The sequence below is a fragment of the Felis catus genome, chromosome C1, assembly GCF_018350175.1.
Source record: "Felis catus isolate Fca126 chromosome C1, F.catus_Fca126_mat1.0, whole genome shotgun sequence".
NCBI lineage: Eukaryota > Metazoa > Chordata > Mammalia > Carnivora > Felidae > Felis > Felis catus.
Window position 1 is genome coordinate 148442968 of NC_058375.1, and position 16609 is coordinate 148459576.

Here is a 16609-nt window from a genome sequence, read left to right on the forward strand (position 1 = left end):
GCTATTACGAAGAAGCAGGAAATACTGAGAATGAAAACTGCATCAGTTACTATATCAAACATCACCCATTATCTGTCATTCCAGAAATGTGCAATGATTCTGTGTCAAATGCTGTGCTAAGATCTGGGAATATCAGGATGAATGAGATGAGACCCACGTCCTTCTATCAGAGACAGCAGGCCTAATGGATGATTTAAGAATGTGAATCCAGGGGAGCTTGGGTGGCTCTGTTCTTTGAATGACTGACTCTTGATTTTGGCTCAGGTCATGATCCTAGGTTGTGGGATCGAGTCCCAGGTCAGACTCCATGTTGAGCGCGGGGCCTGCTTGGGATTCCCTATCTCTCTCTCACTGTCTCCCCAACCCCCCCCCCCCCCGCCGCCCCTCCTCTGCTCACTCATGTGCATACACACGCTCTCTCAAATAAAAAATATATATATACATAAATTAATTAAGTAAGTAAAATTATTTTTTAAAAAAGAATGTGAATTCATAGGTGCATTGGAATGTTAAGAGGTGCTGCAGCTGAAATATGTTTAGGATATGGCTGGGCACAAGGAAAGGGCTAGACTAGCCACTTGTGCTGTAGGGTGGGCACAGAGCAACCAGGAAATACAAGTCAAAGCACTATGGAAACTAAACTCTTTCTTATGGACTGTTTTAGTGTCTCAGGAAAGTCTCTTTCTGGGCCTTAGTTTCCTTTACTGAGAATAATGTGGATGATTTTGAGCTGTCCTCTGTACTGCAAAGCACTGTTGTAAAGGGGAAATGTTCAACAAATATACCAAACTATTAACATGGTTTGGCTTTGGTCGTGGGATTATGGGTGACTATTATTCTATTCTTAATATTCTGAATTACCCAATTTTATATAATGAACAAGTATTACTTTTATAATCAGTAAAAAAAAAAAAAGGAACAATTTTATTTTAAATTTTGCCTTTGCTGCCAAACTTCTTGAACTAGTGGTCTATACTGGCTCCCTCTACTTCCTCCCCAACCACTGAATCCAACCATTGTAATCTGGCTTCCACCCCCTCATCCAAAGGTCTCCAATGACCTCCTACTTGCTAAGACCAATGACCTCTTTTCAACCCTTGTCCAACTTGACTTCTCCACAGCATTAACATAGCCCCTTAAACTTTCTGAAAAGCATTCTTTAAGTCATAGTGGTAATGTACCTATACCACAAAAAATAAAAACAAAAACAAAACCCAGCATCTGCAATGCCACCACAATAATCCAACAACGGCCATTTTGGTATATTTTCTGATAGTCTTTTCACTTAAGCATATTTTTTATATCACTATGGCATAAATGTAAAACCAATTTTGAATTTACCACCTCCTTGAAACTCTCCTTATTTCCCCAAAACAATTCTTTCCTGGGTTTTGAACAATTCACCCATCTCTCAAGCTTGTACATGAATGCACTAACGTGTATAAAATCTCCTAAAATGTTCATTAAAATTCAGATCCCTGGACTCCATTCTATCTGTTCACTTATATCCTATTTAATTAGGATTGATTTGGCCTCAAGAGCCTATGTTTTCTGCTTTCTGTAGCATATGGCCCAAAGACCTTACTGAAAAACACTGTAGCAGACACATACACCTTCACAGCCATCAGCTAACCAAGTAACCAAAACCCAAAAACAACTTTGGAAACCCAAACCAGTATTTCCTAATCATCAGATTCTCTAGGGCTAGAATTTGAGTATCTGTTGATTTTTTAAGCCCTCCTTGTGATTCTGATGAACCACTGCCTTAATTACAACCACGCTATTCTGTTTGCATTTCTCTGAACACTTCCAAGGCTCAGAACCTTTGTTCGTGCTATTCCCTTGGCCTGAATTCAGTTCCTTCTCACGTTCATCCTTGAGCCGAGCTCAAAGGTGGTCTCCTCTATAAAACTGCCAGAGGCTTCTCTTCCATCTTCTCTATCTTCCTTTTCCACTCACAAATTAAAGTTAGTTATATAATGTCTATGACTTTAGCTGGGCAGTGAGCTACCTGGATATATTTGTTACCCATTTCTGGTAACAAATTACTCCAAGACTTAATGGCTTGAGAGAAAAATAAAATTTTATGATCTCACAGATCTCACAGCACCTGCCGTTCAGGAATTGAGAAGCAGCTTAGCTGGGTAGTTCAGGCTCAAGTCTTTCACAAAGTTGTGGTCAAGGTATATACCACAGATGTAGTCATCTGAAGGCTTCCCTAGGGCTGGAAAATCTACTTCCCAGATGGCACACTCAAGTGACTACCAAGTTGGAACTAGATGTTGGAAGAAGGCCTCAGCTCCTCTCCACAGGGATCTCCTCATGGGGCAGCATGCACATCCTCACAACATGATAGCTGGCTTCCTTCAGAGTAGGTCATCCAAGAGAGAGCAAGATAAGGGCTTGCAATATCTTTTATGACTTAGCCTTGAAGGTCATACAGCATCACTTCTGCAGGATTCTATTGGTCACACAGGCTAGCCATGATATAGTATAGAAGCTTATGCAAGGATGTAAATACCAGGAGGTAAAAATCATGTGGGGTTATCTTTGAGGCAGGCTACCACAGTGATTACCTATTCTTTGTTTCTATCTATCACCCTTTTCTTTCTGTGGGAAATGCATTTCATGTTGTACAACTGGGGTTGAACATTCATCATCTGAGGGGAAAGCAGGTAACCTAAGCATGACCAGTTTGAATATTCTAGTCCCCTGGCCAGAGAGTGGTTAATCAACAGGGCATGTGATCAACTTCAGCCAATCAGAATCTTCCTTGATTTTTGATAGATGGATTCTGAGAGAGAGAAAGTCTCTATTCCTCTGCTATTTTGAGCTCTGAGAATGATTTCAGCTGGAGCTTCTTACAGCCGTTGGTTCAGGTCATGTTGGAAAATTTATCTTCAGTAAGGGAAAATGAGGCCAGAACACAAAGAGAGACAAAGATGAGCAGAGATGAAAAGATGAAAGGGAGTCCTGATGAAATAATTTGAGCTCCGTTGATCCATCCATGCCTGAAATTTATGCTCAGACTTCACAGTTAATGTCAATAAATTTCATTTTTGTTTAAGTTACTTTAAGTTGCTTACAAGCAACTTACTACAAGCAAAACAACTCCCAACAAATCAGCAGCATCCATATCTTTTTTCTCTTGAATTTCTAGTGTTGGGTTCAATTCTTGGTCTCAGTTCAAATTTGATGAATAAATTAGTTATCATATTTTTACATAAAATCAATCTGATTATGTGAATATTGGTGATTCTTTAAAAAAGAATTTGCAACTTGCCAAGGGGTAGGTATAAGAACCCTAAAAATCCTAGACCCTTGAAGTGTTTGTGGATCTGGCGGCCCCCAGAGCCATTATGTTAGTCTGCTGAGCTCACAGTTAGTTTCCTATAGTCCTGTGATGTGGTTGAGTGAGTGGTTTGCCAGGATCCTGAGTAAACACAGAGCTAGGCTGAAAACAGAGGATAATAGGAGATACACACCATATTCCCTCCATGACAGGGAAATGGAAAAAGGCCCCAAGTAGACCTACACACACTCACTTCTATAAGATGTGGGTAAAATTATGTTTCAGGAATTAAAGAAAGTAAATGGTAAAGGGCATCCATAGATTGCTGGCAGTGGGCTGGTGGTTTCTATGCCCTCAAAAAACCGTGACCAAAGAGGAACTTTGCAAAAGCAAGATGCAAGATCAGTTTTATAGCTGCAGATAGAGAGTTTACCAAATAACTGTGTGAGTGATTGGATTATCCAGCTCTTGCCCTGCCTTAGGGATTGAAAGGAATAGAGAAAAATATGGCTTCATGAAGGAAGGTTTTGCAGTGACTGAGATCAGTAACCTCACATGTGTGAACAGTTGTTCTAGTATGGGATGATAGAGAGAGATATAAAAGGAAGGAAGTCAAATGTGGAAGAGAGAGAAACAGCTTGTCTGCTGCCTGCCTTTTTCTTCAAAGTCTCCTAATACTCGGCAGCTTTGTTGCATCTAGGAGAACTGTTATACACATCATCAACCAAGTGACAGGTCTTTATTTTTAATTCATCGCAGAAGCCCTGCTGCCCAAATGATGCCTGACAGAAAAATCTCTTGTTGGTAAGGGCCTTTTCTCAAGCCAAGGAAAACCTCAGAATTCCTTAGTTTTCCCCCTGGGCTCTTACAGCAAGTCCAGTTTTCTTTAACCCTGTAGACTCCTGTGGCTCCTGCTTACATGGAGACGGTTATTTTTCAGAAAGGAAATTCTGGTTTCTAGAACAGTGAGAGCCTGGATTTTGGAGTTAGACTCTCTGGGTTCAAATCACTGCTTGTCCACTTACTTGCTCTGTATGATCAAGGGCAGGTCACACTTTGTGCCCCTGTTTTCTGGTTGGTACAATGGAGTTAAGAATATGATTATAGTATTTCTTCATCGAGTTGGGGCAAGTATTAAATGAATATATGTATATGTTTATATATAGGGAGAGTTTAGAACACATATAAGTTATATAGTAATTTCCTATATCATTTTTTTACATTATTATTGTTATGCAGACAAAATACATTTTTCTCTAGGAATTTTCCTTAAATCTTTGCAATTGTAAGTACATTTTCTTTTTTCTATTTGGCTTTCTCTCTATCTTTTTTTCATTAAATACATCTCATGGTAACTATTTGTGGACCAAATGTTCACTGGCTAAGCCTGTTTTGGTAGCACACAATTGTCAGTGTCTAGGTGGGGCCTCTGCCAATTTGTGCCCATAGAGCCTGGGCCTTCTCACCCTCCACAGGGCCACTGGGTAGTGAAATTGATGAAAGTCAGTGTTTCACCAAATTCCATGTGCAAATACTGATTAACAAACAAGCAAAAGAGTCCTTATATATGCCCTGAGCTCAAGGCTCCTGATTAGAACCTTGCATGAAAATACGCACTTGAACCTGATATCATGTCGTCCTAAATCAGGATCCAGCCACACTTCTTACTGACTCAGGTGACAGAATCCTGCATTAAGTGGCAGGCACAGAACTAAACAAACACCCAAACCTAGAGCACCATTCTGGACTCATCCAAAACTTATGCCCCATTTCTTTAAAGGTGAGATTCTTGGGGCTCCTGGGTGGCTCAGTTGGTTGAGCTACCGACTTCAGCTCAGGTCACGATCTTACAGTTTGTGAGTTCGAGCCCCGCGTCAGGCTATGTGCTGACAGCTCAGAGCCTGGAGCCTGCTTCAGATTCTGTGTCTCCCTCTCTCTCTGCCCCTCCCCCACTCATGCTCTGTCTCTCTCTGTCTCAGAAATAAATAAACACTAAAAAAAATTTTTTTTAAATACAGGTGAGATTCTTGTTCAGTACACGTACCTCAAAAAATCATGTGTTTCACTAATAAAAATTATTTCTAGCATCTCTTATGTTAAAGAATAAATCCTCTAGTGTAGATTCAGAAATGAATAGTTCAAGGAGCTGTAGTAGCCACAGATTCCAAGTCCAAGTTCTGATTAGAGCCCTTTGGTGCTCACAAAACCACCCCCTGGTGTTTGTATTCCCCATTAGAGCACTTTAAAATGTTCATTAACAGATCCTAGGGTGAATATTCAAACTAATTTTTAAAGTACTCACATATATCTTGCTGCCTAAACTGAAGTATTTAAATTATGATAATAATCACTAAATGCCTGTGAAACCTTCAGACCAAAACTTGATTTTTTTTTTTTAGGTGACAGTCTACCTATTAATTCTGAATTTTTGAAGACAATTCATAGATTCCTCATTAAAGATGAATAATTAAAATAACACTAGCTGATGAAATACTCTCTTTGCAAGAAATATTCACAGCTTTTGATTTTATAATCACTGAAAAATGTGTTTTCAGACACGTGGGTGGGTTGGAAGCAATTCTACATGTGATTCAGGCACTTCAGAGGTGACACTAACTAGAGTTCTTTAATACCAGGATTATCAGTGGGAAGTGACCCTCAAAGAAATAGATATTTGATGAAGCAAGTGGAATTCTGGAACTTGAATATCAATGTATTGACACAGAAGATCTTTTAAACTTTTACTGTCTACAGAACAACTTTGGTTTATGGTAAAAAGCCATGCAGCCAAAACGGTGGAACAGAGCTCAATGCCATGTTTATTTAGGACACACTTCACTCCCTTGCTTTTGAAATTGAACTAAAAGTAGGTCACAGTAGGCAAAATATTAAAAGAAAATATAGATATTTATTTTTAGTGTCCTTGATGGTACATAAGTTTGGCTCTAGTTAATTGCACAGAGGGCAGCAGGGGGGCACAGCTTTTCTGCAGGATAAGGGAGAGAAGGCAGAAGGGAGGAAAGATTAAGAAGGGCAATTGCCAAAGACAAGATTTGTCTAGTTTGAAACAGATGGCATAGGGGCCCTGGCTGGCTCAGTCAGTAAAGGATGCAACTCTTGATATCAGGGTTGTGAGTTCAAGCCCCATGTTGGGTATAGAGCTTACTTTAAAAAAAAAAAAAAAAAAAAGGAAAATCTTAAAAAAAAAAAATCTGAAGTGAATGGTGTATCACTAAAAATCTGAACCAAAGTTTTTTGGTTTTGCTTTTTGTTGTTGCATTGTTAGGAGTTAATGAAGGAACCTAATTATTGAGCCATAACAATTCATTGTGGTGGAAGCATGAAGCTGTTTACCTGTTTCCAGCTTCCTCTGGTGGAATCCCTGAGCAGTGGGTTCCCTTCATATCTGAGTGACGTCCCCATCCAATTGTAAAACTTCCCAGCCTCATTGCTAATGCTCAGTCCTACTCATTTCTCAACTTTAGTCTCAAGAACAAAACAACACAAAGCTTCAATGTCAATCTAGTGGGAATGGGGGTGGGACATGTGTCTGCCTTCATACACCCATCTTCTTTCCCAGAGAGGACAACCTTAGTTTTAGGGGATGGAATGAGAGGTGGGATCTCTTTACTTGACTCCTTTGGGAGTCAACCCATCAAGGTTGCTGCTGCCTCTCTAAATGTCCACAGATTTTCTTCCCCACTACAGCTGCCCATCTTTCGCCTCCAGGGGATCACATGTGCTGCCACATAGTCTCTTGACATGGGGTCTGACTCAGGCTCAGCCTCTTTTTCTTTCTTTCAGCTCAGGCCTCTCCCTACCCAAGTGGTCTGCTTGTACAATATTCTCTCGGACGTGATACTGGCAAGGTGGCTCAAGCGCCGTTACTTTGTCTACTCCACTTACAGGAAATTCTATCCTTGCAGGACAAATGGTGGAAATGCAGTCTGGAGCCTCGTGAAGAGTGAATTAGAGCACTTTGTAGGAGACAAGGGGAACAATAGAAAATCATCTGTCATTAACTCAAAGGAATGCATCATTCCTAGAAGTAATGCAGTTCTGGACTGAGGCAGGGAGTGGATAGATCAAGCGCCCAACCCATCTCCTAATTGTAAGCAGTAACGTAATGCCCAGTGTACAGGCAGAGAAAACATCGGATGCTTTTAATTGGTGAGAAGAGATACTGCTTTTGATTTTAGCTAATAGGCACAGAAGAGATAATGGTTCTACTTAAACCACACCTTTCCCTTTCACACTTGAGGCAGAAGCTACCACCTCCAGAGCTCCCCACATCTCTCCAGTGCTCTGAATCTTGCCCTGATATTGCTCTGAATTGTTAAAATGCTCCTGAAGAAAAATCTTTCTCGTCAGAAATGATTAGTTTTGATGTGTTCTTCCTGAGACCTGATTCAAACACCTCGTTTGTGTACTAACTCACTAACTGAATTGCTCAGCTCCAGCCTCCCAGCGCCCATATTTTCTGTACCTCTCTGAGAGTCAAGGGACAACTCTGGGACTCAAGTCGATAGACTATTTTTGTTAACTTATTACTATGGGAAAATTGCAAATTGTAGTAATCAAATTTCTACAATGGTTTCATAAATTGAGATGCTAATGAGATTTATCTGTTTTATTTGACTGAAACATTTCTTGCATGAGTCAGATTACGCTAAGCTACGCTGTGGTAGCAGACAGCTCCAAAATCACAGTGGTTTGCTACAACTCAGATTTATTTCTTCCTCACGTGAATTTCCACTGTAAGTCAGCTTCACATACTCTTCACTCCAGGCCCTGGGCTGAAGAAATAGTCCCTATTTGGGAAACACTCACTGCCTGGCAGATGGAAATGAGAAATGGTTAAAACATAATGACTTTTACTTATTTATTCAACATTTATTTATTTTTGAGAGACAGCGAGTGAGTAGGGGTGGGGCAGAGAGAGGAGGATAGAAGATCCAAAGCGGACTCTACACTGACAGCAGAGAGCCTGGTGCAGAACTCTAACTAATGAACCGTGAGATCATGACCTGAGCCAAAGTCAGACACTCAACCGACTGAGTCACCCAGGTCCCCTGTCTGACTTGTAATCAGGTCATGATCTCACAGTTGGTGAGTTTGAGCCCTGCGTTGGGTTCTATGCTGACAGCTCAGAGCCTGGAGCCTGTTTCTGATTCTTTGTCTCCCTCTCTCTCTCTCTGCCCCTGCCCAGCTTGTGCTTGCTTGCTCTCTCACTCTCTCTCTCAAATATAAATAAATAACCTTAAAAATGTTTTTTGCTCAGAAGTAGCAAGTATCACATCTGCTCACATTTCATTGGTCCAAGAAAATCAAATGGCCAAAGCTGATGTCAGTGTGGAAAAGGGAAGCATAATTCTGCCAAAAAAGAGGGCCACATATATTGGGAATAATGCAATCTATCATACCTTCTAAATCCCTTTTAATGTTATATTCTCCTCACTGCCTTCCACCCTGAAATTTACTAGTTGAAGGAATTGAGTCATTTATGCTGTAGAATTTTCTGGATTCTGGATTCTGCTAATCTCATCCTTGTGGGGCATCCTTGGTCCTTCTATTTCTTCTAAACCTGTAGTTAGATACACAGGCATATTCAGATTCAGGTTCAACTTTTTGGCAAGGATACTTCCTAGGTGGTCATGTGTGTCATTATTATCTCTTGCTGTGTAACAATCATCCCAGAATGTGGTGGCTTAAAACATTATTATCTCATGGCTTCTGTGGATCAGGAATTCAGACAGAGAGCAGGGGATGGCTTGTCTGCCTAATGATTTCTGGGGTCTAGCTGAAAAACCCAAAGACAGGACTGAAATCACCAAAGGCTTGACTGAGTCCAAAGATTCCTTGTTCAAGCTGGTGCAATCACTTGGTTGGCAAGTTGCTGTTAGTAAATGGGTTCTTTTCTATGTGGGCTTGTCCATAGGGCTGCTTGAGCATCCTGACAACATGGTGGCTGACTTCCCCCAGTGTGACTGATCCAAAAGACCAGTGTTGAAGCAGCAATGTCTTTTATTAACTAGTTTGTGAATTCATACACTGACACTTTAATTGGTCAAAAAAATCAGCCTTTATTCAGTGTAGGAAGTCTATACAAAGGCATAAATACCAAGAGAGAAGGTAAATTAGGGGCACCTTGGATGCTGGATACTATATGCATCGAATGGCTTTTGATGTTAAGACAAGTAGGAACAATCTCTAGCATACTGTGTAGGACAATGGTTTCCTAGCATTTGAGATGTCATGGTCCAGTAGAATTTCAAGGGAAAAATAAGGCCAAAGTGGAACTACTAGATCTTTATTTTGCCATGTAAAGTCACTCAAAAAGAGTAACCTGTTAATTCTACCACCATTATTTTTTTCATTTTCTTGAAAGCCTTTTTTTGTATAGAAATACATTATCTCAGAGTACAAATTATCATTTTTGATGTGGAGCAAGGAGAACCGCTTCCCAAATGTACATTGAGAATCCACTTGGAAAACATTCTGTACTCAAGTTGAGGATTCACATACTCTGTCATCCAACATTTCCACTCCCAGCTGTACACCCTAATGAAAGGCATACATGCACACACCAGGAATCATTGACAAGAGTGTTCATACCAGTATGTTAATCATAGCCCTGAATTGGAAACAAACCAAATGCCATCAACAGTAATATAAACAAATTGATATGCTTCCATTTACATTAAGTCCCCAAACAAGCAATACTAAAGTGTAGTGCTTTAGGGCACATACTTAGATGAAAAAAGTGGAGAGAAAAAAAAAAAAACAAGCAAGAGTGTGATTGTGATAAAGATCAAGTTATGGTTACCTTTGTGGGAAGGGATTGTTTTCTGATTTTGAAGAGACACGGGTGGAGACTGCTGAGGTGCTGGCAATGTTTAATTTATTGACTTTAGTGGTGGCTACACAGGTATTGCCTTGATAATTCATTAGGCTGCACATTTTATGTTTTTCTGTGTGCTATATTTTACTATAAAAAGGGCATTTTAAAAAGGAAAAAAATTAGTCTTTTTAATTAAAAATTGTAGCTTTAGGAGAAACTTCTTTTTAAAAAGACCATCTATTCTTGGAGTGCCTGGCTGGCTCAGTCAGTTAAGCATCCAACTTCGGCTCAGGTCATGATCTCACAGTTCATGGGTTCGAGCCCCTTGTCGGGCTTTGTGCTGACAGCTCAGAGCCTATGCCTGTTTCAGATTCTGTCTCTCTTTCTCTCTCTGTCTCTCTCTCTCTCTCTTTCTGCTCCTCCTCTGCTCATGCTCTGTCTCCCTCTCTCAAAAATAAATAAACATTAAAAAAAAATTTTAAAGACCATCTGTTCTTTCCCAGCTCCATCATCCCTCTCCCACCCCTTTCTCCACACGGGATGTCAGCAGGATCTCTGCTAGTTCCAGCGCTGGCAGCTTCACACTAGAGACTCTCATACACCCCTGACTCAGCGGAGCGGGAGTGGATGTGGTTATGCACACACACGCACACACGCAGGAGCTTCCCTCCCTATGCTTCAAGAAGAGGAAGTACCTTTGCTCCTTTGTACCAGGTTGGCAAGAAGAGGGAATAGCCTTTCCTCAAGAACTCTGCAGTTCCCCAAAGGCATGTCCTAAAAGCTCCCCACTTCTTCCTCCAGGGCCTTCTGGGCAAGAATGAGGGCAGACTTGCTGGCTCTTCTGACAGGCATTGTCAGCAAGCAACTGCAGGCAGCCCTCGTATCGGAAAGTGCTGGACTAAGACCTGTGTAGTGCTTAATGTTGTAGTTCTCAGCAGTGGACCTGAAGAGCCCATTTTGGTACTGGGCACTTTATAGCATCCTGTTACACTCATACACGGTTGATGGAACATCTATTGCATGCCAGGCATTCTGCTAGTTGTTTACATTGTGCAATGCCTTCTAATTCACAATATTTGATTTCATTTTCATAACAATCCCATGAAATAAATGAGTGCTATCCAATCATTTCCACTCTCAAAGAGGCCATTGAGGCTCCTAAGGTTTCAGTATCTTATCTGAAATCACTATAAAGGGCTAGCCATACCTCTGAATGCTTGCGGTACCCAAAGCCCACTTGGCAGAAAAGAAACCCTGTGTGGTTCCTCAGGCAAAGTCTGTTTGATGTTATCTCCCGACCCACCCCCTACTCCCGGTCCACCGCTGATTTTGCCAGAAGAAGAGTGGCCTGAGAAAAGACCTGCCCAAACAGGAATGATGGTGATTAGATAGATTATTAGATTATGTCAGAAACATTTTGTGAAAAATACAAGGAAGCCGTTGTTATGATAGAAAAAGCTAAAAGACCCCAGAGATGAGAAAGTTGTGCACAGATACCATTAGGCAGTAGAAATCATCAATAAACAGGGAGTATGAGTACAAGTAACGTTGACTGTGAACAGAAAATGAATTATCTATTTGATACCAACAGAAAACGAGTTACTTGAATGGTACTGGCAGGAACATTGAAACAAAGATTTCAGTGGACTAAGTTCCCATAATGATGGGGAGCAACACTCTTGTTGCCAGGTGGACTTCCTCAGGCCTCTGTTGTTCAGTTCCCTCTCGTTTTTGTTGTTGGTTGGTTTGTTTGTTTGTTGAAAGACTGAGCAGACGTGGGCAGGTCAGATCTGAACTTTGTACTTCTGGTGCCCGGAAGCCACTGCCACCCCGCTGGGCCCCCGGTGGCTCTGATCCAGGGCCACCTGTGGAGGGCCGGGCAGCGGGCTGCCTCCCGAGCCTGACAAGCACCAGCACCCCCAGGGCCCCGAGATGGGCTGCTACAGGTAGCTCTTCCTGTTTGGCTTCAACATTGTCTTCCGGGTGCTGGAAGTCCTGGTTCTGGGCAACAGCCTCTGGGCCAGGGGTGAGAAGTGGGTTCTCTCCAAAAGCTTGGTGCTGACAGATCTGGGAGGCCTGCACTCCGTGTGGCTGTTTGTAGTGATTAGAGGCGTCATGGCAGTGGGCTGCGCCCGCTGCATCCGGGCACTGCGGGAGAGCACCTTCCTGCTCAACTTTTTCTGCGTTCCTAGTCCCCATCTTCTTCCTGGAGCTGAAAACAGGGATCCTAGCCTTCGTTTTCAAGGACTGGATTCAAGACCAGCTCGATTTCCTCGTAAACAAAAACATCAAGGCCTATCGGGACAACACTGATCTCCAGAACCTCATTTACTTTGCTCAGGAATATTGGTCTTGCTGTAGAGCACGAGGGCCTAATGACTGGAACCTCAATATCTATTTCAACTGCACCGACTTGAACCCCAGCCAGGAGCGCTGCGAGGTGCCCTTCTCCTGCTGCATCAGGGACTCTGCGGAACATGTCCTCAACGTACAGTGTGACTAGGATGTACTGCTCAGACTGGAGCTGGAGCAGCAGAGCTCCGTCCATACCAAAGGCTGCATCGGCCAATTTGAGAAGCGGCCACAGAACAACCTGATCGTCGTGGCTGGGCTCTTTGTGAGCATCTCCCTCCTCCAGATCTTTGGTCTGGCCCAGAGCCTTGTGAGTGACATCAGGCAGTGGAGGCCAACTAGTGAGGCTGCCACAGTGGCCATGGCCACTTGCCTGGCCTCCCCAGGGATACCCCCGCTTTCCCTGACACTGTGCCCATGATGGGCATGGCCACAGGCATTTCTGCTTGGACCTGAGTTCCATAGGGAGCTTGAGTGTGGGTATGCTGGGCATACGTGGAGAAAGCTGTGTGCCTCTGCCTGTGCTGCCTGTCCTGGAGCTGTGTGCACAGAGGGTGGGTATGTTTATGTGAATGTGCACAGGGAGCCACCATCTCAGCTATTATTGTGTGGTGGGCTCTCCCGGGGACCAGGAATGGCACAGCTCAGAGGGTGTGGACTAGTCGGGTGGGAGGGGTCTGCGGTGTCCAGCCAGGCTGGGGCACACCTCTCTGTGCATGGCTATGTGGGGCAGGCCTGGCACCTGCTGTCGCTTGGAACACACCCTCATGCAGCTTCAGAGCTGTCTTCTCTACTAGTGTGACTTTGACCCTGCCAGGAACCCACTTCAGCCTCACGTCTCAGATTCTAAAATAGACCCAAGAGGGGCGCCTGGGTAGCTCAGTCCGTCAAGCATCAGACTCTGGCTCAGGCCATGGTCTTCTGGTTCATGAGCTCCAGCCCGCATTGGGCTCTGTGCTGACAGTGCAGAGCCTGCCTGGGATTCTCTCCCTCTGCCCCTCCCCTATTTGCACACTTCCATGTGCGTGCTTTCTTTCTCTCAAAATAAATAAACTTAAAAAAATAAATAAAACAGATCCAAGAATTTCCTCTCCCTTCCTTGTCTCTCAGTGATGGCTACAAACTACTACTCAAATAAAAATAAACAAAACCTTGAAAACCAAAAACAAACAAGCAAGGTTTGAGCAGATGACCAAGCTGTGAAGACAATGATCAAGGAAGCCTGAGTCTACTATATATATAGCAACTAATATATCTTATCAGATGACAAGAGGAAAGCCTTTCTTCCAAAGTACTGATGGAAAGTAACACGGATGATGAGAAAGTTAGAGAATCAATCTAGGAAGTCTATCATCTGATTAATAGGAAAGAGAGATTAAAAAAAGAGAGATACGTATGGCATATCTGCACATAGGCCAAGAACACCAAGGAAAAAGAGAAGAGTCTAAAAGCTTTAAGGAAGAAAAAACAGGGATGCCTGGGGGTGCTGAGTCAGTTAAGCATCCGACTTTGGCTCAGGTCATGATATCATGGTTCATGGGTTCGAGTCCTGCCTCAGGCTCTGAGCTGACAGCTTAGAGCCTGGAAACTGTTTCCGATTCTCTCTCTCTCTCTCTCTCTCTCTCTCTCTGCCCCTCCCCCACTCACACTTTCTCTCTGTCTCTCAAAAAATGATGTTAAAAAAAATTTCTTTTAAAGAAAGAGAAACCAGGTGACACACAAAGGAACAGGTAGGAGATGGCACTAAACCTCTTAACAGCAACACTGGATGCCAGAAGACAATATATATATATATATATATATATATATATACACAAAATATATCAGTTAACTTCCAGCTAAACTGTCAATCAAACTTGAAGGAGGAATAAGAGTATCTTTAGTATCTTTAATCATAGAAGGTCTTGAAAGATTCACCTTCCAGGTGCCCTGTCTCAGGAAACCACTAACGGTTGGGCTCCAGCAAAATCAGTGTGTAGACCAAGAAAAAAGATAGCATGGAAGGAAACAGAAGTCACAAAGGGAATCCCCCCGCATGGGGGACACCTAGAGAGCAATTACTCTACCTTGAAGCAGGATGATGGCAGACTTGGAGAGGGTGGTCTCCAGAAAAATGATGATTAATACAGTTGAGAGTTTGGCAGAATTTGTAGCTTTATAAATTCTCATTGATCTATTCCTTTGTATTTCATTATCTTAATTACTATACCTTCATGTTATGCTTTGATATCTAGTAACACAAGAACATCCTCATTATTTTTCCTTTTCAAAATTTTCTCATTTGGGTAAGCTAGACATTTTTTTTATGTTTATTTATTTTTGAGAGAGAGAGTTGAGCGAGGGAGGAGCAGAGAGACAGAGACACAGAATCTGAAGCAGGCTCCAGGCTCTGAGCTGTCAGCACAGAGCTGGATGTAGGGCTCAAACCCATGAATGGTGAGATCAGCCTGAGCTGAAGTCGGAAGCTTAACTGACTGAGCCATGCAGGTGCTCCTGGAGAGGCTAAACATTTAAATTGTAAAACAAAATACACTTTTGGGGTGATTGGGTGGCCCATTTGGTTAAGCATCTGACTCTGGATTTTGTCTCAGATCACTTCACACTTTTGAGATCGAGTCCCACAGTTTGGAGCCTGCTTGGGATTCTCTCTTTCTCCCTCTCTCTCTCTCTCTCTCTCTCTGCCCCTCTCTCTCTCCCTCTGCTCTCTCTTGTGCGTGCTCTCTCTCTCTCAAAAATAAATAAACATTAAAACAAACAAAATACACTTTTGAGTCCATGAAAAATATTATTGAGATTTTTATTTTCAATTTTTCATGGCAGTGTAATAGGATTAATGTTTAGCTGGTAGGTACTGCTGGGCTCTTCTGGTTGTTTTTGATTAGCAACCATTTTGATTACTTGACATCCATGACACACCAACTTTAAATATTTTAAAGTCTCTGTGGCAGAGAATTGTAGCTGGCCTTATAGTTTCTCAACTTTACTATATTTCCCAGTATCTTCTGCAGGTCTCTTACATGAAATGCAAGCAGAAGCAATGAATGCCACTCCTAGGCCTGGCCAATGAAAGTTTCCAGGCTTATCCCCTCATGCTCTCTCCTCCCTCCTCATTGCTTAGAATGGTGATGGCAACAACCAGAGTCACCTTAGGATATTATACAAATGGCAGAGACCCTATAATCCTGAATCCCTGAAGAACTGTAGATAAGGGCTATGTGGGTAAACACTTCCCATCCCTCTAGTCCCACCACTATTGACAGGGAAATCTGCTTTGAACTGTGACAGAACAGAAAGAAACTTACTGTCCTTTTTAAAAAAAAATTTTTTTTAATGTTTGTTTATTTTTGAGAGAGAGAGAGAGAGACAGAGCACAAGAGGTAGAGGGGTAGAGAGAGAGGGACAGAATCTGAAGCAGGTTCACTGTCAGCGCAGAGCCCAATACGGGGCTCAAACCCACAGACTGTGAGATCATGACCAGAGCTAAAGTCAGACGCCCAACCGACTGAGCCACCCCGGTGCCCCATGAACTTATTGTCTTTAAACCATGGAAAATTTTTAGCTCTATTTAGCCTACCCTACCCAATATGATGACTAGATAAATGTTATACTTTTAAGGGTAATTTTATAGTAACCTATCAAAATAGTAAAAGCAGAAATATTTTGGTGCAACAATTTCATTTATGAGAATATATCATACAGAAATACTTAAATAAGCAGGTAAGGTTTTATGTACTAGGATGTCCACTGCAACATATTCACAGTAACAAAAAACTAAAGATAACTCAAAGGTACATCTTTATTTTATTTTTAGATAGAGAGAGCACAAGTTGGGGAGAGTGACAGACAGTGAGAGAGAGAGAGAGAGAGAGAGAGAGAGAGAGAGAGAGAGAATCTTAAGCAGGCTCCACAATCAGTACGGAGCCCAATGTGGGGCTCTATCCCACAACCCTGGGATCATGACCTGAGCCAAAATAAAAGAGTCTGATGCCCAGTTGATTGAACCACCCAGGCACCCCTGAAAGGTACATCTTTAGGGAAATGCTTATATAAATTAGGTTGTAAGTATCCAATGAAATGCTAGCAACTATTAAAAAGAACAAGCTATGGGGTATGAGGATAAATTG

At 42.2% G+C, this 16609-nt stretch overlaps 1 non-coding gene and 1 pseudogene across 1 annotated transcript; one reads left to right on the forward strand and one right to left on the reverse strand.

Moving 5' to 3' along the window:
• Window positions 1-7318: 7318 nt before the first annotated feature.
• On the reverse strand, window positions 7319-7511 carry LOC123379721. Its single transcript, XR_006584608.1, has one exon. It is a non-coding gene; the product is annotated as a U2 spliceosomal RNA (small nuclear RNA).
• A 3439-nt stretch (window positions 7512-10950) lies between these two features.
• Window positions 10951-13096, forward strand: LOC101095598 (annotated as a pseudogene).
• The last annotated feature ends 3513 nt before the right edge of the window (window positions 13097-16609 follow it).